This window comes from Rhincodon typus, chromosome 23 (genome assembly GCF_021869965.1).
Source record: "Rhincodon typus isolate 14 chromosome 23, sRhiTyp1.1, whole genome shotgun sequence".
In the NCBI taxonomy this organism is placed as follows: Eukaryota; Metazoa; Chordata; class Chondrichthyes; order Orectolobiformes; family Rhincodontidae; genus Rhincodon; species Rhincodon typus.
This window is the reverse complement of record NC_063354.1, coordinates 32172254-32196016: the sequence shown is the minus strand read 5'-3', so window position 1 is coordinate 32196016 and position 23763 is coordinate 32172254. Positions and strand designations below refer to the sequence as shown.

Below are 23763 nucleotides of genomic sequence, written 5' to 3'. Positions count from 1 at the left end.
GTGAGCCACCATGAACGGCAGCAGGCCTTGGAGTGTCAGGAAGGGAATTCCAGGACACAATAACAGTGAAGGAACAGAGAGATAATTCTATGTTAGGAATGTGTGCGCCTTGAAGTGGAACTTGCAGATGGTGGTGCTTCCATGCATCTACTGCCTTGGATGGTAGTGTCATGGGTTTAGAAGGTACTTAAAAAGGAGAGTTGGTGAGGTGTGCAGTGAGTCTGGCAGATGGTGCATACCACAGCCATTGTTAGTGGTGAAGGTAGTGGATTGGTGCCATAGTTGTGCTCAATAATACCAGTGTGTCTGAATTGAATTGAATTGAATTATGCTTCACGAATTGAATTAGCTCAAATGAGTACAGTGCAAAGTTTACAGTCACTGCATTACAGAGCCATCTTAGGTACAAAGGTACCTATTTTACAGATCCTTAATCAGATCAAATTCATAAGAAACAAAAAAAATGAGAAAAGTAAAGAAATAAATAGTCCAGCGTTATAGGTCATATGAGTAAATTAGATAAATTAAAAAAGTAAACAGCTCAGAATATCAGCCTTTCCAACCCAGTCCGTGCTGGGACCTAGTCTCAAGGGAGGCCTCCACTGCCTCACCACTACCTGCGCTGGATCCATAGAATCATAGAATCCCTACAATGTGGAAACGGGCCCTTCGGCCCAACAAGTCCACACCGACCGTCAGAGCATTCCACCCAAACCCATTCCCCAAACCCACCTAATCTACACATTCCTGAATACTATGGGCAATTTAGCATGGCTAATCCACCTAGCCTGCATATCTTTGGACTGTGGGAGAAAACCGGAGCACCCATAGGAAACCCACGCAGACACAGGGAGAATGTGCAAACTCCACACAGTCACTTGCCCAAGGGTGGATACTAACCCGGGTTCCTGGCGCTGAGAGGCAGCAGTACTAACCACTGAGCCACCCAAACACTAACATTGGAGTCACCTCACTTTAGGTGCTGTCCCTTTGCCACTGGGCCCACTTCGCTGGCTGACTGATTTATTGTCACTTGTACTGGACTATTGTGGAAAGCTTTGTTTACAAACAGTACAGGCAGATCATAGTAGGCAAGGATGTACAGATCAAAGGTTGTAAAAAAGCTTAGATAGAGACATACAGGTTACAGCGCACAGGGCATGCGTTAGGCGAGACCAAAGTTAGCAAGATTGCTGCTGAACCCACGTTCGCTCCACAACCAATAGTCCCTGGCTTCACTGCCGGGCCACAAGTCCTACTTCAGCTGCAGATGTTGCTTTGCTGGTGTCACTATCTTGAAGAGTCCACTGCCGCTGACTCTGCGATTCCCGATCGCTGAAGGAGTTTTGCTGCTGCTTCTGTTGGCCCCAAACGCTGGGAGAATGACCTCACTACTGCTGCTGTTGGCCCCAAATAGCAGGAGAGCGCACTTGCTGCCATCAGCCTCCTATTACTGGGAGAAAGTCCTCGCTGTCACGGCATCTATCACCAAAAGAAGCTACATCCGCCAGTCTGCATACGGCCCACTCTCGCTGCTGCGCTAGTGCTGTCGACCAATCTACCACAGAAATGAAGGAAAAAAGACCAAAAGAAAAGGAAGATAAAATGAAAGAAAAAGAGCAGAGGCAAAAGTTAAACAAAGGAGGAGAGCAGATGGGCCCAAAGCACGATCCCACACGCCGCCCTGTTACCTACCCCGCTGCTGTCCTGTCTGAAAGTGTCATTTGATTCACACTGAAGCCCAAGCCGAGTCTGACCACATCATTGGGAAAACCAGATGCTCAACATTGTTGTCCTACCACATCTTGCAGCTAATCCATAAATGCCTGTGAAACTTGTGTACTAAAGTCATTGCCAAGAAGCTCAGCCACTTTCACTGGAGCTGCCTTTCAAAGCTTCCGAAGATCAGATGGAATACCAGGTGCTGAATTGCTCACCCAATCTGAAATGGCAAACATCCGAAACACATTAAGATTGCGTTAACTGAATGGGCTGTTCATATAGCCAGGGAGCTTGACACACAATCATTAAAACAAATCTTCCATGGAGAGCTTGAATCTGAAGTGGTCTCTAATGGTGTTGAAAGGAATGAGGCATCATTTAGACATTCTGATATTGACCTTGAATACTGGGAGAAGCTCATTCAGGATCGTTACACCTGACACAATCAAATCAAAATAGTGTGGCTACTGTTGAAAGCAAACACATAGGCAAAAAGAAAATGCAAGGGGAGGAAATTCCAGGCAGACCTTTGAGAAATACCTCTGTAGTGTGGGATTATGTTTCAAAAACGATCATATAGTTTCACAGAAGTGCTGTTTTGATAGTAAGTTTCTTAAAGAGGTTAGAGGCCCTATTTAATATGTATTTAAAAAGCACATACTAGTAGAGGAAACTGTTTGATGTTTTGCAACCTATTCAGGTCCCGAGAGACGGTTACTAAGGATTAATTAATATTATAATCTTTCCATAATTTCAAGTGAGTTATGGAGATGTGATGGCAGGGATGGCATTGTTCTGAGCAGGTTACGGTATTAACACTTATTCAGATGTAGTCTTTGATATGGGAACAGGTCTAAACACTGCTTGTAGCATGGGGCCGATAAGAATTGAAAGGTATAAAGAAACAATAATGGATTGAAAAGGAAATTTAATTAATTTATCTTGTAAGAGTAAAACTACTACAAAAATGCAGTTTTATGAATGAGTGAATAGAAACGTGGTATAGTAAACATAGTGCACTTGTGAGTGATTTAGTAAGGAGAGCTATAATACAATGTCTCACTGTAGAATTCTGTCCTGTTTGCAGTAAAACAGCCTGGGCGTATATCGGCCTCAACAATCATCATCATATTCACAACCCTACCAAACACACCAAATAAAGAACATTGTCATTCTCACCTCAGAATGAACAAGATATTTGATACTATACAACATTAGTTTGTATAAGAATATAGGATTGGAACTGTTAATCCATATGAATATAAGGATACACGTGCTGCCCTTTTTATGTTTTATTACCAAGTAATTCGGGTAAATCACTTTTTAGGAACAGGAATATTTCTTGACTTTGGTGAACACTGGAGAGCTTGTGTAAGACTTCTGTACTATTCAATACTGTATTTGACCAGCAATGTAGTGGTGCCGTTTGCAATATGTTGGATTGTGCTGACAATTTGTGTCAGTACCTACCATATCGTATTAACTTCTGAAAACCCTGGAACTGGCCCAGAGTGGTAAAATATACATGAAAGAAGGATATCCTTAATCCTTTCTAAGAGCTGAAAGAGTAAACTGATGCTTGAAATATTTCATTTCAACAGACTTTCCAACAATAAATATTCAATCATGTGGTTATAAAGCCTGAGCTAGCTATTTTTCCACATAAGATAGATGTCTTTAGACAATGTAATACACTGATTAAACTAATCAATGTTTGCAGCTTTAAAATTTGCATTGTTTTTCATCTTTGGCAATAGGTATAATTCTAATAAATTTTAATGAATAATAAATTGCATATCAGAATCCCATTATGATGTATTGTAATTCAAATATTACCTTTTAAAACACTTTGTACCCATAAAAATATATCTTGACCTTTTAAGGAAAGGAAAAGGCACTGGGTACAATGGCAACAATGTCATACCTGCTAGTATCAGGGCATTTGGATTGGTCGTAGAGTCTGGAAGACTTTCAGAAAGAGTTCATGTGGCCCAGTTTGTGTTAGAATAAAAAATGCAATTTTTGCACTTGCACTATTGCAATTTTTAACTCAGTGAGCAGGGTTTATACCTGCCTGAAAACATTCCATTGCTACCCTCTCTTCTTGCAACTTCTTTTATCAAAGGGTGAGAGGTGAAAACCCACCAGAGGTTCTCCTTAGCACTCATGAATCATTCCTGCATACGATTTATAGGAATCTACGGAACATTTCCAGACCAGCATTCGGGGTTCGGCAAACTACAACTTCTTGTAGAAAGGCACCCCATTTTTCTCTGAATATTCTTTTGGAATCAGAACACATTTGGGACAATATGTGACTTATTGTTTTCATTATTTTAATTGTTATTTGACCAAATTACTTTAAAATTAACACTGCAGAGTTTACATTATTTTTGTTTCTCCTGACTAACTTGTGTGTGTGCTAGTTTCTCTTTATAAGGAAAGAAATACTAATCTAAACTGTTTGTCAATACCTTTGCATCTTTGTTCAAGAAAGTTTGTTTTTGGTAATAGAGCAGTTACGTCTTGTTGGCTAAAGAAATCTGCCTGACTTGTTTTTCTTATTGAACCTGACGAGTATAAGTCTATATAATTAACCCATATCATCTACCTGGTTAAATTTGAATTTTTTGTGACCAGTGGAAGCGAAGGATTTAAAAAGAAATAGTGTGTCCCTCCACTTTCAGTTATAACAGAACAAGTAGATTTGTTTAGTCATCTTAACTATAAATAAGACAAGAGGAAATGGCACACATGGCTATTCTTAATTTCTTCAATTGCAGTGTTACAATATTGGTATTAATCTCTATTGGCTTTGAAGTCATCACAGTTCAATAAAGTTAGCACTGTTGGTTATAAAAGTCATTAATTTCTGTTGTAACTAAATCTTATACTCTTTACACTGTTAGCAAACACCAAAGTAGATAGTATATTGTAAGTTTATAATTTGCTTGACGTAATCAGATGTGTCAACTAGCTACAGTGCATTGATAGCCAATGGGCTCTTAGAAGTTTTCTTTAACTTGTGGCTGTTGGTTGTATGGTAAATAAATTTATATTATTTTTACATTCTTTAACTGTGAACCCATGTTGCATTTTGCACCCATTCAGGGTAAACCCCACTTTCATCCTTTGCCTTAAAACAACCCCACACACATACACCTGCCATTATCTCAAGTGAATATTTGAACTAAAGATGTTTTTTTCAATTATTTCACGTTAAGCATTCACTCGCTCACCACTGAAGCACAGTGGCAGTAGTATGTACGCTCCACAACTTGCACTGCAGCAACACTCCATGACTTCTTTGACACTACCATCCAAATCCACAACCTCGATCACCTGGAAGGACAAGGCAGCTGATACATGGGAACATCACCATACAATCCTGACTTGGAACTACATTGCCATTCCTTCAGTGTCATTGGATCATACTCCTGGAGCACATTTGACATCATGCCACATTTAGGAGTGAGTCTTACAGTTTTAATTTAAAAATAAAATTCTAAGCAAATTATTCATCGGCCTGTGGATTCCACCAGGGCTGCAAATCAGAGGCCTGGTCATGTTTTCAGGGGGAGAGAAATGAAGTCCTGTTTGAGGGAGGGGAGACATTGAAGAAAGTGGGACTGTAGGTTTCAGCCACAACTTGATCTCTTCGCTGTTGACCAGCCAGCTTCCACCGGTGGAAATTAATCTGAGGTTTGTGCTGCACAAAGAGCGTGTAAATGATCTTGTTGTCTCCAAGGGTAAGCCATCAATATATATTCTCCGTCCCTTAAGGCAACTTATTCACAGATTTGTGACCGGAAGAACCTAACCCCAGTAATCACCAACCCATGTCTCATCCCAAAAGAACTCCGTGTTTTGAGCGACGTGGTGGGAAATGACTAATTTTATAAATATTTAAAGTTCAAATTAAATATCAATGATGTAATGAGAATACATGTTCCTAACCTGTGGTTTGCTTTGGAAACGAGCAATTTGTTTTTTTTAGCCTTCAGGTCAGATACTTATTTACAGTGAAGGGACGTGATGTTGTTCTGTAAAGTTTTCGGTACTTTCCGGCACTAATAATTCAACCAGAGTATTCTTCCCCCCAGTGTGACAGCTGGAGTGCATTTTTATTGCATTGTACAACTATATTAATGACTTCTACCTGAAAGCTAAATTGAACTATTAAAGTTGGGTATTGTGAAAATGTCACCCATTGTTACAATTTGAATAATGCTTCCATATTATACAATGAAAAGATACCATTAACCAGTCACACTGTAATTATTTTTCTTGATGAGTGGAGATAAACATAGGAGTCCATGCAGACATTTAATCCTGAGTATGTTCTATTTGGAGCAGAATTTGTGCTTTGAAGGGATTGTTCCCTCAGCATCTAATGTAGAAAACAGAATTGCATCTGTTATCAATAAAATCAACAGGTGCTTAAGCGCTAGGTACCCTGGAGCTGATTGGCTGTCTGCCTGGAGACGCACAGAGGGTATACTGTGTGAACCTGTAAATGTTTGTGTGTGTTCAGCAAGCCCTAGTAAAGTATGAGGGTTTGGGCCAATCCATTCGAATAGAAATACATAATTGAAAGCCCAAAGGAATTAAATCTGTTTCCTTGAATCTGCAGTCCAGGACTTCATACACTGGTGTTTTTGAAGTTCCCCAAAATGCTAAGTGCTTTCCTCATCCCAATGAGCATGATTTTGAAACCTGTAGCTGTTGGTAATTTGGATAATTACTTTACTTGGTAATGCATTAACGTTGGGTGTTTACATCAAAAACCACGAATCATTTGCACAAACTGAGAGCATTTAAGATTATCTGTTTTACTGACCCTTCCTGCCGACATTGACTAATAATTAAAAGGTGATTTACAGCAAAGCAGCATTATTTCCTGCAAATTTGGCTGTCATTTCCCAAAAATGTGCATTCGGTGCGGGAATTAAGTGTGTAATATTGAAACAAATTTCTGTAATTGTAGAATACCACTGACCATAATTCTGTATCCACTGGGAATGTGAAAGAACTTAAATCTGTAAGAATGTTTAGTTCAATAAATTCTTATTGGTTATGGTCAAGCCTCATTGTTACAATAATTTTTTTTCAAACAACATTGTTTATTACCATCTTCTAACATTTTCTGATTATATTTTGCTTTGTGTTTAAAAAAAAATCATCTATATCTGCCAATGGGCTACTGTGAGCAGAACGTGACATGTAATCATTGTTGCCTTCGAAAAAAAAGATAAATAGCTTTTGGCAATTGAATCTGGTTTGGCTACATTTGTTGCCTTCAGCAAAAAGTTGTTGATGAAAACATTTTGACTTGGAGTTCCGCCTGGATGAAAAATAGCAGAAACATGGGGAGAGTAAGTCCTTACAGCGAGTGTACGGAATGTACTTAATGTAAGGCAGGCATCTTAACATCAGTTATTATTTGTTGAAGAAATAGTTGATGAATGAGATTTATTTTTAACAGTTTTGAAGATTAGGTAACAAAAAGTTGATCCACAATGACATTCTATGTGACTTTCAGAACAGTTCCAAACTGTGTCACATTTCGTGGCACCAACCCTCCCAGCTGTGAATTTAGTTAGGATGGTATTGTGATAGCAACATCTGTTTGCCACAAAAGTATTTCTTGACAACTTCTTCTCGGGCTTGAAGATCAGGCCAGGATTGTTACAAAGCATGCAATAACCTGTTCTTTCTATCACGTTAGAATATTACCAAAAGAGCAGCAAGGTTGATCCAGGGAGTTAGAAGGATGGACTAAGATAAAGGATTTGAAAATGGATCAGAGACAATAAATGGAAACTGGCAAAGAATGGATTTGGAACACACACCAGGTTTTTTAAAAAAATTTGGCAAACAAATGCTATATGTTTGAAACAGATTACCAAAAAAAAACATTAAAAATTGAAGTTATTTAAATTGCAACACGGTGTTTCTACTAGATAATGAACTTTGTTTGGGCATAACATTTTTATATTTGTCTGTGTGCAATTGTTGTTCAATATAAGAAAGGCCATATTTTACGAAATTCATAGCAAATTCCACCTGATGGAGCAAACCCTATTCAAAAGATCTGACTGTGCAAATGCTAAACCATCTTCTGAGTCTTCACTGTAGCAGATGGGGTATGCATGTTTATGAGCCAGAAATGCATCGTTCACCTTATTGTATTATGCCAAATCCCTTGGAATCATTCTGGCTGCATTTGGGAAAACTTGGTCTAGATGCAGCTTAACCTGTAGTCCTTAATTTCACAACCAGCAAGGCACATGCTTACAATATACTTAGCTGAATGTGTGGCTTGGAGGAGCAGGAGCGCTCCTGTCAACCTCTCCCATCTGAAAGATATACGTCTGCTGCCATTAACCACTACTACTCACAGCCTTTCAGTCACCAAATCCTCATGGCCTGACCAGAGCCTCTTTCAGTGACCCAGCTGAGCTCTGTTGAATCTACCATGCTAGACCAAAGAAGTTATGGGATACAAAACTCAACCCTCAGCCCTGTTTCATTACAAACTCTTTTGCTCCAGTCCATGTGTTGTTCTGCTTTTGAAAGTCTGCCTTGATTACTTTGCCTGATCATCTTTGACTGATCCCATCTTATTTTTCCTTGTAATGGCATCCATTCTGTTTTTACTCTGGCAGGCCTGGCAGCTGATTTGCAGTGTGTGTGCTCCCAACCTCATTGTCTGTCTGCCTCACTGTCTCACTGGTACCTCTGACCAGTCCTTAGCATTCCTTGGTGCTGTCACCTCTCCAAGTGATGCCCTTAAGCTCTTGTATAGGCTCTACTGGTGGAAGGTGACCTATTTACTTGACACCTTTGCTGTTCTCTTTCATATCTTGCTGGCGTAAATTAGGATTAGTAGTTCTGTAGACATGTAGAGTTGCAGCTTCGTAATGATGTTGGATATCCAGACTGTTGCTAGAAGATCAATGCTGCTTTTCTAATTTTTTTTGGAAGTTGATCTCTATATCACCCTTGCTATATATGTTGCTCCCGAGGTAGGGGAAGTGATTGACATGGTGAATGAGGAGCTTGTTGCTGTCTAGTCATCATTGTCTTGATCTTCTCACAGCTGATGATTAGATCAGACTTAGTCTGGCTACTCCAGAGCCTGGTATTCAGGTCTTGGAGCACAAGTGATTCTCCAGCCAGCTAGGCAATGTCACCTGTGAACTCCTGGTTCATCAACATAGGATGCCTCTGTGTAAACAGGCATGATGAAATGTGTAGCCAAGAAGAAAAGGAATGGGAGAGCATGCAGCTTTGCCATACTGCTGTGATATTGTTGACGGAGTCGTTGGTGCCAGTGCTGGTCGTCTTGCAGCAGCTGGAGTCACAGCTTTGAAGATATTAAGATACCACTCTTTAATGCCACATTGTCTTGCAGTGTACAAGAATGACTGCCAATGAATGCAATCGAAATCCTTCTTGAAATCACTGAGTTGGTAAAAAGTAGATTCTGATTCTCTAGGCATTGTTCTGTGAAGGTTCCTGAGTGTAAAGATTTGTTCACAGCACGATCCGCCAACCTCAAAACTGCTTTTTCTTCATAAACATTAACATCTAATTCTGCTTTTAGTCTGTCGAGGAACACCATGCTGAAGACCTGTCCAGGTACAGACACCATTGCTATGGGCTTTCAGTTGTTGAGGTTCACTTTCTTTTGGAACCTCATGATTATTCCACATGACCAATCATTCAGGATACCTTCTGGAGTCCAGATAGAGTCATAAAGTCAAACAGCATGGAAACAGACCCTTTGATCCAACCAGTCCATGCCAAACATAATCCCAAACTGAACTAGTTCCACCTGCCTGCGCCTGGCCCTTGTCCCTCCTAACCTTTCATATTCATGTATCTTTCAAAATGTCTTTTAAACATTGCAATTGTACCCGCATCAACCACTTTCTCAGGAAGTTCATTCCACATGCGAACCACCCTCTGTGTAAAAAAATTTGCCTGTTATGTCTTTTTAAATCTCTCTCCTCTCACCTTAAAAATGTTCCCCTTAGTCTTGAAATCCCCTAACCTAGGGAAAAGACAACTATCATTAACTCTATCTATACCTCATTATTATATAAACTTCTATAAGGTCGTCTTTCAACCTCCTACACTCCAGTGAAAAAAGTCCCAGCCTATCCAGCTTTTCTTTATAACTCAAACCTTCTATACCCGGCAACATCCTGGTGAATCTCTTCTGAACCCTCTCCAGCTTGATAATATCCTTCCTATAACTGGGTGACCAGAACTGGACACAGTATTCCAGAAGAGGCCTCACCAATGTCCTGTACAGCCTCAACTTGACTTCCCAACTGAGCAATGATCTTGTGAAACAGGCCTGAGCTCTTTAACTTCTGGTCTTGGATCCATTCACTCAGGGACACTGAGTGAAGTCTTGCTAAATAATTAAGAACACTTAACTCAGTGCAAACTGGAATTCAAACCAAAAGTCTTCCTCTATAGCTTAATGGGTAGGTGTTTACTCATTAGACTGCTAGAGAAAGTTTATTATGCTGGCCAGAGACAACTTACGCGCTAACCTATGGTGACAACCTAAAAAGTAAGAGCTCCCTGCTGGTCATCATTCACAACTGAAGACATCACACACCACGTCCAGGCAGAATTCTCTGAAGTAGAAAGTATATTTTGGAGAAAGGAAAGCAGGTATAGTAGATCCAGTATATTCCTCAATCCATTGTGATGATAAAGCAGAACTTAGTGCAGGGACAAAATAACTTGTTCTAGTTTATATAATTGACACTGGGGTAACCTGCTCAAACGTTTTATTAGTTGCAATATTGCAATGTCGGCTGAAGAAAAATGAAGATCTGCTGCAGAATGCTGGTGTTAATACTCTAAAGCCTGCACCTGATTGGACTTATGCTAATTTCTTGATTTTTACTGTGACATAATGAAGGTGTGAATGGAAATGAAGGTGTTTCCTCACCGTTAGAAGGTAAGTTGTGTGGAATGTATCCTGTGTACATGGGAGCACAAGTTGCATTACAACATTTGCAAGAGTCCATTCATGGGTTGTTTTCCTATCAAGCCATGGAATATTGTGCAGCAGAAGGGTAAATACTAACTCTTAACATAGAAAACAAAGTGGGTTGCCTCATGCATAACGAAGTACTCTTTGAAGTATTTGGATCAACTGGTATTTTGAAAAAAAAGTTAACTTGTAAATATTTCACCTGAGTACCATCACACTTTTTGTTTTCAACTTGAGACATATGAGACTTGATTCCTTACTTCCACATAATGTGACTTTTAAAATGTTAGGTATAATCTCAGTGTTTACTGATTTATTGTGGCAGCACCATTCCTTTTTATTAATTTTCCCCTTGCATATAATTGTAGATATTTTAAAATGCTCTATTCCCTTTTATCACCTTTTATGTAATTGCAGGTATTTCAGCTCTTGCACCCCTTTTGTACCTTTTGCTTACAATTCCAAATGGACTGGTTAGTGTCAACAGATAAAGTTGTTTTTGAATGCTGTAATTGATTTTTAAATGCTCAGTGAGAGGAAACATCCAGAATGCTCAAAGTTCCAAATATTCCTCCTTTGGTTCAAATAATGGATCCAACTAAATGGTTGAACTGGTGTCTGTCTAGTTGCTAGTGGTAGAGAATACAAAGAAATTGTAAACAACCAATACAACTCCTACATACCTGTATGGAGTCACCAACAAAATTTAGAAAACTGTAGGAATTGTTAAAAATGTTTGCATACAATTAAAAGAAACTCAAAGGAAGCTTCGTATTTATATGCCACCTTTCACAAACCCAGGTCATCCTAAACACTTTACAGTCACTTTTGAAGTCAAATCACTGTTGTATGTGACAGCCAATTTACACACAGCAAGGTCCCATAAACAGCCATAACATAATGATCATACAGTCTGTTTTAGTGCCAGGATTGAAAGAGAAATAGTAGCCAAGACACTGGGAAGAATTCCTCTGCAGTTGCTAGGATATTGTCAGCAAATCTTTCAATCTATTTGGAAAGGCAAACAGAGGCTTATCTGAATGTCAGCACCTGTGAATGTGGAGGGGTCCCTCGGTACTACATTCAGATGTCAACCTGGATTATGTCTTCTATTCTGTGGTGTGGGCATTAAGTTTACATTAAATAAAAGTGTTAATTAGAACATTTTGAAACAGTGTCACTTGTATGTTAGCTGCATACCTAAAGATTAAGATGAAGGCTTTATGATATTGAAGAAAGTAAAAGCACTTGGTGTAGGGGCTACCATAGCTGGAAAAATCCACTTCTACCTACTCCCTGCTGATTAACACGGAGTAGGCAGAAGTGGATTTTTTTCCAGCTTGACAGAATGCAATGAATGGTGTGCAACAGGGATCAATGCTGGCATCTCAACTGTTTACAATTTATATAAATTATGTAGATGAAGGGATGGAAGGTATTGATGCCGAATTTGCCTGTGACACAAAGCTAGGTTGGAGATGACATAAAGAAGTCTATGAAAAGATTGTTTGAGAGTAGCAAAAGATGTAATTGCAGTTTAATGAGAGAAAGTGTGAAATTATCCATTTTGGCAGGAAGCGTACAAGAGAAGCATATTGCCTAAATGGAGAGGGAGTGCCGAGGGATCTGGGTGTCATGGTGCATTAATCAGAAAAGGTTAGTAATCAGGGACTGCAAGAAATTAGGAAAGCTAATAGAATTATCATTTATCTCAGTGGGAATTATATATAAAAGTGAGGAAGTTCTGCTTTGCTTATGCAGGAGATTAATAAGATAACAACTAGAGTACTGTGCACAGTATTGGTCTCCTTATTTGAGGAACAATGTAAGTACATCGGAAGCAATTCAGAGACGATTTACCAATAACAGGAATGAACATGTTACCTAATAAGGAAAGATTGTTTCCTCGTTTGGGAGAACTTAAAACTCGGGAGACACTGTTTAAAATAGGAGCCACATATTTAAAACAGCGATGAGGCTTTTTTTTTCTCTCTGAGGGAATCTTGAGTCTTCAGAACTATCTCCTTTAAAATGTGGGGGAAACAAAATATTTGACGACCTTTAAGGCAGAGGTGGAGGTTTTTTGGTAAGCAAGGGAGTCAAATGGTATCTAGGGTTGGTGGGAATATCGAGTTGAGGTTACTTTCTGATCGTCCATGATCTTAAGAAATGAGGGAGCAGGTTGAGGTGCCGAGTAACCTAAACCTTCCATTGAGCACATTGTCTATGTGGTGTGGTATTTTGTGTGCACAGTGGTGTACAGATTGATTACAGATGTCTCACATATCTGAATGTGTACTGCCCTGCATTTTCGAAGAAAGAAAACACTCCAGTTAATGGCAAAATGCATTTTCCATACTTTGAAAGGAAACTACCTCTACCAGTATAAATCTGTATCACTGCCCTTTTTCTCTGCCCCTTTCAACAAAACAAAGCTTCTTTCATGTTGCACCAACTTTGCAAACGATATCATAACACTTGCTCAGAATTTAGGATTCCAGTGAAAATTCTATGTGCCGCTCTGATATTGTCTCTCGTAGACTATACATAGATTCCTATCTGCCCACCAGGCCTCTTTCTTCACTGCTTGTCAGATCTTGCTGCCAGATGAGATTGTGACCAACTTTTTGGATCAGAGCAGAGTTGTCAACAACTTGTCTTTAAAATGAAATAACTGTTGTCCATCAGGGCTCTTATGATTTTAAGCAAATTGTTATTAAAACTGTTGGTTCATACTGAATAGTGATTAACATTAATTCAGAAATAAACTACAAAAATCAAAATAATAATATCCAGCATTTTAAAGATGCGAGTGCTGCAGCGTGACATTGCAGCTTTACTTTTTGCATCTCGTTTTTCAAATCCCCTATGGAATTATAAAAAGAAATCCAAAAATATAATCAGTAAGCTCTTAACCATTTTAACTGTTGAAATACACTGACTATTTTTGGTATATTTCGGAAGCATGCTTTGGGTTCTTTTGGATTTAATTAAACCAGAAACTTCATTATCTAGTTTATCTTCCTACCCTTTGTCTCATTTGTCAAGAATCATATTTGCTTCCGCTTTAATAATATTCAGTGACCCTGTCTTCACTACTGTCTGGGGAAGACAGTTATACAGACTTCTAACCCTGTGAAGGAAACATTTCTCCTCATCTGTCTTAGATAGAGCATCCATTATTTTTAAACAGTATCCCTAGTTCTAGTCTCTCACACGTCCAAGATCTTTTTGTTGCAAAAAAGCACATCCTCAATTCTGTAAGTTAGGTAATATATTGGCATAGATTGAGGATTGGTTAACACAGAGAAAACGGTGAGTCAGTATTAATGGATCTTTTTCAGGTTGAAAAGAAACAAGGGCTAGTCCTAGGGCTTCTATTTATATATTATCAATATTAATGGCTTGGAGGAGGCAGCAGAATGTAATGTATCCAAGTTTGCTGTTGAATCAAAAAAATAGAGGCAATGTTGCCATGAGGACATAATAAATCTGCAAGAGAATCTTGACAGGTTGAGTGACTGAACAAAAACTTGGCAGATGGAGTTTACGGTCAGAAAGTGTGAGGCCATGCACTTTGTTTAGAAAAATCAAAAGGCAGACTATTTAAATGGAGCAGGACTCCAAAAGTGTGCATCCTGTGTGTTCTTGTGTATGAAACTTAAGGTTTGTGTCAATGCACAGAAAATCAAGAAAGAAAGTGGAATTGTGGCCTTTATTGCCGGGGTTGAAGTTCAAAAGTAGGGAAGTTTTGTTACAACTGTGCAAGGTGTGGTAAGGCTAAACATGGGGTACTGTGTACAGTTTTGATCCCCGTATTTAAAAATAAGGATATATTGCCATTGGAGACAACTGATGCGTGGCATTAAGAGGTTAACTTATCAAGAGTAGCTAAACAGTTTAGGCTTTTACTCATTAGAATATAAAAGAATAAGGGGTATTTGTATTGAAATGTACATGAATCTGAGGGGCTTGACACAACTTGACAGATATTGAGAGGATGAGGGGAATCTCGAGCTAAGGGACACAGTTAAGGAATAAGGGAACACTCGTTTAAAACTGAAATGCAAAGGATTTTCTTCTCCCAGAGAGTAGAGAATGCCTAGAATTCTCTACCCCGGATAGTTGTGAAAGCCAAATCACTGAAAGTATTGAAAGCAGTAGATAGATCTTTTGAAATATTGGAGAGTTGAGGTCTATAATGAGCTGGAAGGGAAGTTGAGGCCTGGCACAGATCAGCCACGATCTCGTTGAGTAGCTGGGTAGGCTTGAGAAATTGAATCGCCTAATCGTGCCACTTTTTTTCGTTCTTGTGTTCTTTTCCATTATTAATTCTCCAGATTCGTTTCCTCGAGGACCAACACTCATGGCACTTACTCTTTTCCTATAGAAGCTTCTACTATCTATTTTTATATTTCTAGCTTGCTTTTTATCATTCACTAATTTTTTTCCTTTTTTTTGTCATTATTTTGAGTCGCTATATTCTGTCCGAGCTCCTAGCCTGCCACTCACTTTTTGTTTTCAATTTGATAGCATTTTTGACTTCCTTATTTAGCAACACATGATACATCCTTCCCCTTGAGTGTTTATTTTTTACTGGAGTCTGAGTATTTTGGCCTATCCTCTGAAATTCTTTCCACTGCACCTTTACAGATCTATCCCTTCACCTAATTTCCCAGTAAATCCAGTTTTAGGTTTTCACCGTATGAGTTACAGTTAACTCCGGTTCACACTATGCCCACATACTTTGAATTCTAGACCAAAACAAAAATTGATATGGATAGTTACCTGTATTCAGGCTCCAGTCTGCATAACTGCAACGCAACAAAGACTTTTAATGAGCAAAACCTATCTGTTTTTTCTTTACTTGCGTTTCACAATAATGCAGTTAACAAATAGACTGAGATAAGTAGCCACCAGGCCTTAAAAATGGTCGCTGATTGTGGTATGTGAAGAATGATTCTTTATGTTTACCGTGTACTCTGTGGTCTTCTGTAAAAACTGTACTTTCGAAAGCAGTTTCCAGTAATTGGAATTTGGTGCAAGACTGCCACCAGTCTTTACTGATGACTTTTCAGTAGATACCAGCAATTGCAGGTCTAGCCTGTCAATTCTCTTAATCGCTGACAAATAGTGTAAGGAAATCACTCTTGTTTCAGACAACGGTTGATGATTGGCTTTTCAAAGCTTATCTGATATTGCATTACAGTAACCAAACCATTTGTTAGTATTTTACTTAAGCTAAAACAATTGACTACATGGCTGTTTTTGGTTCGTTATTAAATTCAGTTTGAGAAGTCCACCATTCAAGCACCAGTTCATTGTGTTTTAAATCAGTTTTCCATAAATGGGTGACCTTATCTATATCTACATTTGCTATTCTGCAGAACAACACAAATGCTGAAAGCTGGCTCACAACACCAGCATCCTGAAATCCGAATTAGAAACCTAATCTAAAGGCAGCTATAAGCCCTAGAGGCAGGTACAAGAAAGCAAGTATCAACAGAACTGTTAAATTGTACAGAGGAAAATGTCAACTGTTAACTGGATGTTGGTTTAATGTGCATTTACTTTGTACCCTGTAACAGAAGTGGTTCTTGTGGCACCTGTCTGTATTCTAAGTTTGCTCTTCTTATCCGAAAAACATATTCGGACTCGGGCAATGATTGTACGTTGCCTATATGTTGCATTTGTGAATGCATTTCTAGCTACAGTCCTTTCTGAATGTATTTACCAAGAATGTGAAAATTACAAATAGTGATCACATTGGCGACCACCACCTGTGCGGAGTATTTGCCTTGGTTGTTGACAGTACTTTATTCTGAAAGTAAGACCACTTCTGACGTACTCTGTGCCTTTGGAGTTATGTACACTGCCTTATTAAAATTGCAGCCGTGCTGTAGGATAACATGGGATACCAATTTCAAAGTGAAGTTTCGAATAGTCCATGTAATTCATAGTAAGTCTTTTGCTCAGAATTTGTTGGGGTGTGTAGAGTGTAACATCACCCAATACATAACCTCAAATAAGTATAAAATTTAAACTTGATTTGTATTGAGACAAAAATACAATCAGTGTTTGGATAAATGTCAGTGTGATGTTAAAAGCATGGTTTTCATCTCGGAGGTGTTTTTACGTTTAGTGTGGCAGGTAAATGGAAATACAGCAGGAAATAATGTTTTACATTTACAACACAACCAGGTATTTTGACCCAACAGTCTCATGCCAGTGCTCATGCTTTATAAGAGCTTCTTCCTATCTGACCATATCAACATTTTAAAGAATATTTTTAAGGAAAAGCCAAGGATTCATTTATCTTTACAAGACAAAAACAATGTCGTCTTCTCAACACATCAAAATGTCTTTTTTTGCTTTAACTTAAGCAATTATTCCATGATTAAATGGGACAGATCAAGACAAAGAATATGTTTTCTGTGGTGCCTTCAACATTACAATTGAATCCACAAGGAGAGGCTTGTTGAGATCTACTTGGAAAATTCTGCAATTTTTTTACTATTAATACTAAAAAGTAGGTTTAAGGTCTGCAAGGCATTATGTTCTGAAGCGCTTGTGTCATTGTGTGATAGAACAGTACTTGTCATTTATTGCAAATTAATTTTCTTGGCAAATCAAGTTCTGTGTAAAAGGAGCATCAAAATGGAAACATCCTTTGAAATTGGTGCATTTGAAATATTGAATAAATAGATGCAAATTAACTGTATATTTGATATGGACTGGTAATCTTTTGTGAAAAGCGATACTACATAGTATATATTTGTGTAAAAGTTGAGTTTCTGCTACTAATTTCTTAGTCAAAAAGCAGGATATCAAACACTGCACGAGCAATATCTTAGAGAGGGTGGATTTCAACCACACCGTTGCCTCGTTATCCTAGTTGCCTTGTTGGAGCCTGTTCTTGCTGGCCCTGCACCCACAAGTTCCAAAAGTAATTTATTATTTTCCATTAATAAATAAATAAAAACCTCCATGGAAACAGACATTAATTTCTGTATGCTATATTCATTAAATTTATCCAATCTATCAAGAACTACAAACATATAGTACGGAGAAAAAAAATGTGATTCAGCAACAGTGAATTCGCTGAACGTATAAAATGCATAAGAATCACCCTCCCATTTTGAAAATTGTTTGCCTGCTTCTGGAATAATGTAATCATGTGGATCATCATTATTATCAGCATTTGCTGCCCATATCATTCCATAAATAATAATAACCTGTGCCATCAAATACATTGGGTGTCCACATTTTCTTGATGACTGTTACTTTATGCTCTTATTTCATTCTAGGCCTCCAAATCCTGCTTCTGCAGGATTGTTCACATTAGAGCCCAAACTTTCTGTGTGAATGTTCTCTCTTCAGTAATCATCCAGACTTTTCACTTTTTTCTTCTTCTTCTTGACATTTGCTTAGAATGACAACCAGTGGTTTTTTTGACCTCTGGGAATTACTGCATTATCACCATTTTACAACTAGTTTCAGCAGCATCATTGACTATGTGGGAACTGAGCGGGTCTCAGATGATAGGACTTATGTCTTTACGTAATCCTGCTGCTTGAAACTTCCAAACTTTCTTGCACTGTGTTTTCAAGCCACCTCAATCTGTCCACTCTGTATTGCAAACATGGGTGACCAATCTTGCTGTGAAATGCCGTTTTCGGAGGTCCTTTCTTCTGAATATCAACCACTAATTTGAGCTTTGCCCTATGGGCCTATGCAACGGCACAACTGTGAATGTGTCCTTTTCATTGCCATTATTTTCTCTCCAACTTTGGTCACCATTTGGCTGGCTGACGTCTAAAGTCATAAGACTATCGTCTGTGTTCCTAATACAGCCAATCTGTATCCATTCTTTTGTCTACGGTGGCTCAGTGGTTAGCACTGCTGCCTCACAGAGCCAGGGACCCAGGTTCGATTCCAGCCTCTGGCAACTGTCTGTGTGGAGTTTGCACATTCCCCCTGTGTCTGTGTGGGTTTCCTCCGGGTGCTCCGGTTTCTTCCCTCAGTCCAAAGATGTGCAGGCTAGGTGGATTGGCCATGCTAAATTGCCTGTAGTGTTCAGGGATGTGTAGAATAGGTGGCTTATAGGAGGATAGGTCTGAGTGGGATGCTCTGAGGGTCGGTGTGGACTTGTTGGGCTGAAGTGCCTGTTTCCACACTGTAGGGATTCTGTGAATATATCACTGAAGTGTGGTAATCTTCTCATCAAGTTTGGCGGGGAGACGCTGTGAAATTTTGGTCTTGTTGTGCAATGCAAACTTATTTTTCTTCATAAACCCTTTATACCGCTTGGTGCTGACTTGGATATGTGCCGTGCTTAATTTTCTTGTTTCAGGGCAAAATCTGGGTACGTCATTGAAAAATTTTCGTTCACTTTTCATTGACATACTTTGCAACTTTGCCTTTCAAGTATGGCTGCATGCTAGAATTCTCTCTTTATGCCTCATTTTTATTATTTTCCTCCTCCAATCTAAAATGTTCTTCTCTGACATCTTAAATTCTCGAGTTGCTGCATAATTATGTTGCTGCTCTGCAGTCTCAATGACTAGGTTTGATTTGGACTACGTATCTGCTGTTCCTTCTTGATACCAGTCAGAGGACAGGATCGGCGAGAATGCAACACACACTGTTGAGCTAGTAGTGTGACATTACTTGTTACTATGTACAAACATAAGCTGAACAGCCGCCTTCAATGATGTTTTATTCTATGATTCCAATAGAAAGTATGCACCAGGTTGAGATTGAGGGTTTGAGCTCTCGGGAGAGGCTGAATAAGCTGGGGCTGTTTTCCCTGGAGCATTGGAGGCTGAGGCGTGACCTTATAGAGGTTTATAAAATCATGAGGAGCATGGATAGGGTGAATAGCCAAGGTCTTTTACCTGGGGTGGGGGAGTCTAAAACTAGAGGGCACAGGTTTAATGTGAGAGGGGAAAGATTTAAAAGGGACCTAAGGAGCAACTTTTTTGCACAGTGGGTGGTGCGCATATGGAATGAGCTGCCAGAGAAAGTGGTGGAGGCTGGTACAATTACAATGTTTAAAAGGCATCTGGATGGATATATGAATAGGAAGGGTTTAGAGGGCTATGAGCCAAATGCTGGCAAATGGGACTAGTTAATTTAGGATATCTGATCGGCATGGACAAGTTGGACCAAAGGGTATGTTCCCCTGCTGTACAGCTTTATGACTCTATGACTGCTGGAGTGAGTGCCAAGTACAAGAATTTTGTTTTCTTTTAGCTGGAAGTCACAATTCTACCCGTATGTGAGGTATTTGAAAAATGAATAACTTTTTAAGTCAGAAGTCAGATCAATCATTCCTCAAAATATATGGTACATTCTCTAGATGTTTCCGGTTTTTCCTATTGTTTTACATTGTAGTGAAATATTTGCAACAAATGTTTTAGAAGTTTTTAAATCTGAAATGTGCTGATGCAATGTGGGACATGAAAGTTAACTTTAAGTCAATACTGACCACCTCAGACTGGCAGCTGGCTGTAGTAATATCAGATCCATATTTCTGAATAAATGGCACTCTAATCATTGAACTCTTTCTTTTTATTTCAATTGCCATTTAACCTGCTTCAAGATTAACAATGTTGCAGTCATTTAATTTTGCGTGCTGAATCGGTATTAAGGTTTCAAATACCAGTAAAGACTGAGAACCTGAATTATCTAAACAGAACTTCAGTTTTGCTTATTTTGACAGCTTGTTTAAGGCAGCACTCCGTCCTCAGTACAGCCACCATGCATGTTGGTGCTTGAGTACATTGGTGAACATAATGTATGAAGTTTAATTTGGTTGTGTTTACAAAGGTTTCTGTGCAGTACTTTCCTAGAATCACGTTTTTATAAAGAGAACAATGGCTTACGTGATGTGAATCTCAAGAAAGAACAAAGAAATCAGATCAGTTGTTCAATTGATATAACTTGCTTTAGTTTGAACATCTACAGTAAGACAATCAGATTTTTTAGGAATTTATCATATCTTTGCATTCTTGCATCTGTTTCAAATGAAAGGAAGCGTATCCTTTGTCTCCTTTTTTGATAAATGTAACAAAAGTTCAAAGCTGCTGACTTGGGTGTGTAAAGAATCTGTAATAATCAATATTCATCTGTAACCACTAGTGTGGTCTAGCCAGCAAAATATGCAAGGTCAAAGACCTGAAACCTTAACTCTGTTTCTCTCTCCACATTAGTTACTAGTGCTGCTAAATACTGTATTTCAAGCATTATCTGTTTGTCATTTAAAATATAACAAATGTTGTTTTTCAGTTTGGTATAAGTCCTAAGTGTTTTATTACCTTCACTGTGTGTTCTATCATCTGTATCTTGCAAATAAAGCACTAGGAAAAAGCATTGCAAATGAAGCTAACGTATTTAAAGAAGTTAGAAAATAGAAATATAATGCCCTTTGGCTTTTCTTAAAACAGTAAATTCACTCTCTTTCAGTGTACAGTAAATTATTTGGAATGGCTTAAGAGGAGCCCAAACTAATATTTTGAACAAAAATGCACTCCCATTTTAATTTTACAAGACAAGACTTTCCTGTAAAGAAATTAGGTATTATTTACACAGTTAGACTGTATAGATAGAAGACAGTAAGAATTTGTATCAACATGGATAATTAAATGGTTATCATATAATTGCTTGAAAAGTTACCATGTGGGGTGCTATTAATCTGGCATTTCAGTGCACATTACGTGGCTAGATTGTTAAGTGCTGTAAATGTGGAATTCAATGAGAGGAAGGCTTTTGTGGTTTAAAACAAAACCTGTAATACAAGCAGGGTTTTTAACGTTTAGTGGCTGCAGTATAAACATGATGAAGTTGACCTTGTACGTTTGGTGTGTTGCAGTGAATTACAAAGTTACTTCAATTGGACGATTTTAATGACATCATAAGCTGAAAAAGCAATGTTCAATTTTTAAAAGGTCAGCAGAACCTTACAGTAGAATTCCTGCCTGCCTTGAACTCATTTTTAGTCAATATGTCAAGCAGAGGCTGTGTCACACAGGCAAAGTGGCAAAAAATGTACCATTAAGCTAATGAGTTTGTTTGGGGAAGGGGGCTGGTTGCTGTCTGTTTGCAGGAAAACACATTATTCATGTACAAGTGTACTCGGACTTCTTTTAACCGTAATCTGTATTCTGGACTGTAGTCTTCAATTAGTTTTCTTAATTTTATTTTAAGAAAGAAAATATTGTTTGATCATATACTAGTGTGTGTAAAATCGTTAGTTGTTTCCTCACCATTTCAGTGCCCATAAGAGAATCCTGTATACTTTTACAGGCTTATGAGTACCCTCAAGCTAATAATTAGGAGAGCATTCTTGGTATATTCTCAGAGATGAAAAGCAGAAATTGGTTGAAACTGTAGAAAAAAAACTCATGTTTTGTTGAACACCAGCGGACAGTAAAGCATGGTAGCGTTAGCAACATCTATGCTCTCCACATTGTAAAGTCCAGTTCCCAGGTGAAGTTACTAGTTATAGTTCCAGACCAGATACCCCAAATTATTAAGATGCCAGGTAGGAAGGCTGAACTGGCTCCCCTTCTTTATTTACCAACTTCCTCAGTTAGTCACAAGAAGACTCATTTTAAAAAACGTCTCTCCGGGTGGATGCCTTTCTCCCGGAACAAATGAATTTTTGTTCATAAGGAAACAGTTTTACCAGGCTTTCTTGAGTTAATAAAAGAGCTGGTAAATTAGTCACTAAATGCAAGAAAAAATAGTAATGCAACATACACGCAGATTATAAAGGTCAGTGTCTTAGTCATTAATAAAGAGTAAATAATGGAACATTGATAGTTAAGCAATTGATTTAGGGATTTTTGGTTTTGCAGATTAGTTGAAATCCTTTTGTCCTGTTTCCGTTTGATGGCGATTAGCTGGTAGCACTCAAAGTGAGAGAGTCTTCCTTTTGTCCTGTTTCATTCCTACAAAGCTTCCTGAACACCTTGTCAGAGGTGGTATTGCAAGGTCTCCTGACAGCCACTGAATTTACAGCCTGCAGTCATTTGTCTGGTTATAGCAGTCCTCTTTAAAGCACACTTTTAATTCCAATGTGATATGTGCATAGGTGGTTTGGGGTTGTGAACCGTGGTTGTGACGATATCTTAAATCCTATTTCAACAAGCAAGCTTTTTGTGACAAACCTTCCAAGGCAAAACAAAAAGGATGAGTCTACTCAGAGATGGTAGGAACTGCAGATGCTGGAGAATAAAGGGTCTAGGCCCGAAACGTCAGCCTCTCTGCTCCTATGATGCTGCTTGCCCTGCTGTGTTCATGCAGCCCTGCACCTTGTTGTCTAGGATGAGTCTACTGTTTGCCTGGATTTTGCAATGGGAATAAAAATGAGGCTATCAGTGTTAATTGTTGTTCAGGGATGGATAAGTCACCATCTTCCTAACCCTAACCCTAACCCTCCACGTGGAGGTTGTCTGCATTGCCCTGCTATACTGGGACCTGAGACTGAATGTTCAAATGTATGAAAACCTGGAGTAAAAGAATTGGGAATACTGTAGATGGCCATATAGGATGTCCTCAAATGGTTATGGGTCTTGAGGGCTTATCTTCAGATTATACCAGCTTGATTATGGGAGGGAGATGTCAGGGTTGGCAGGATGACAGGCAAGAGATAGGTTGTGTGGAGTTGCAGTAGTGAGAGCACAAATGTATGCTGAAAGATGACAGCAGGTTTGTGTACTGCAGAGCCACTGCCATCCCCCAAGGGATTCTTCATAATCTGCAGGGGCATAGAATATGCATTGAGAGATTCTTCAAGCCTCTGAGCATAATGGTAGCTGTCAGGCCCTGCCTGAAAGCAAATTGGACTTGCGTGTCAACAGGCATGGGTGTCATGTCTTTAATCTGAGCTTGTATGATAGCATTCAGGCATAAGATAGTTCCTTATATAATAGTGTGGAGCTGGAGGAGCACAGCAGGTCAGGCAGTATCAGAGGAGCAGGAAAGTTGACGTTTCGGGTCAGGACCCTTCTTCA

At 38.8% G+C, this 23763-nt stretch overlaps 1 protein-coding gene across 1 annotated transcript in view; it reads left to right on the top strand.

Annotated features, from left to right (window-relative positions):
• The window catches only part of LOC109927178 (protoheme IX farnesyltransferase, mitochondrial), a 117666-nt gene that overhangs the window by 52335 nt on the left and 41568 nt on the right, over positions 1–23763 (top strand). The gene's annotated exons all lie outside the window — the stretch shown is intronic.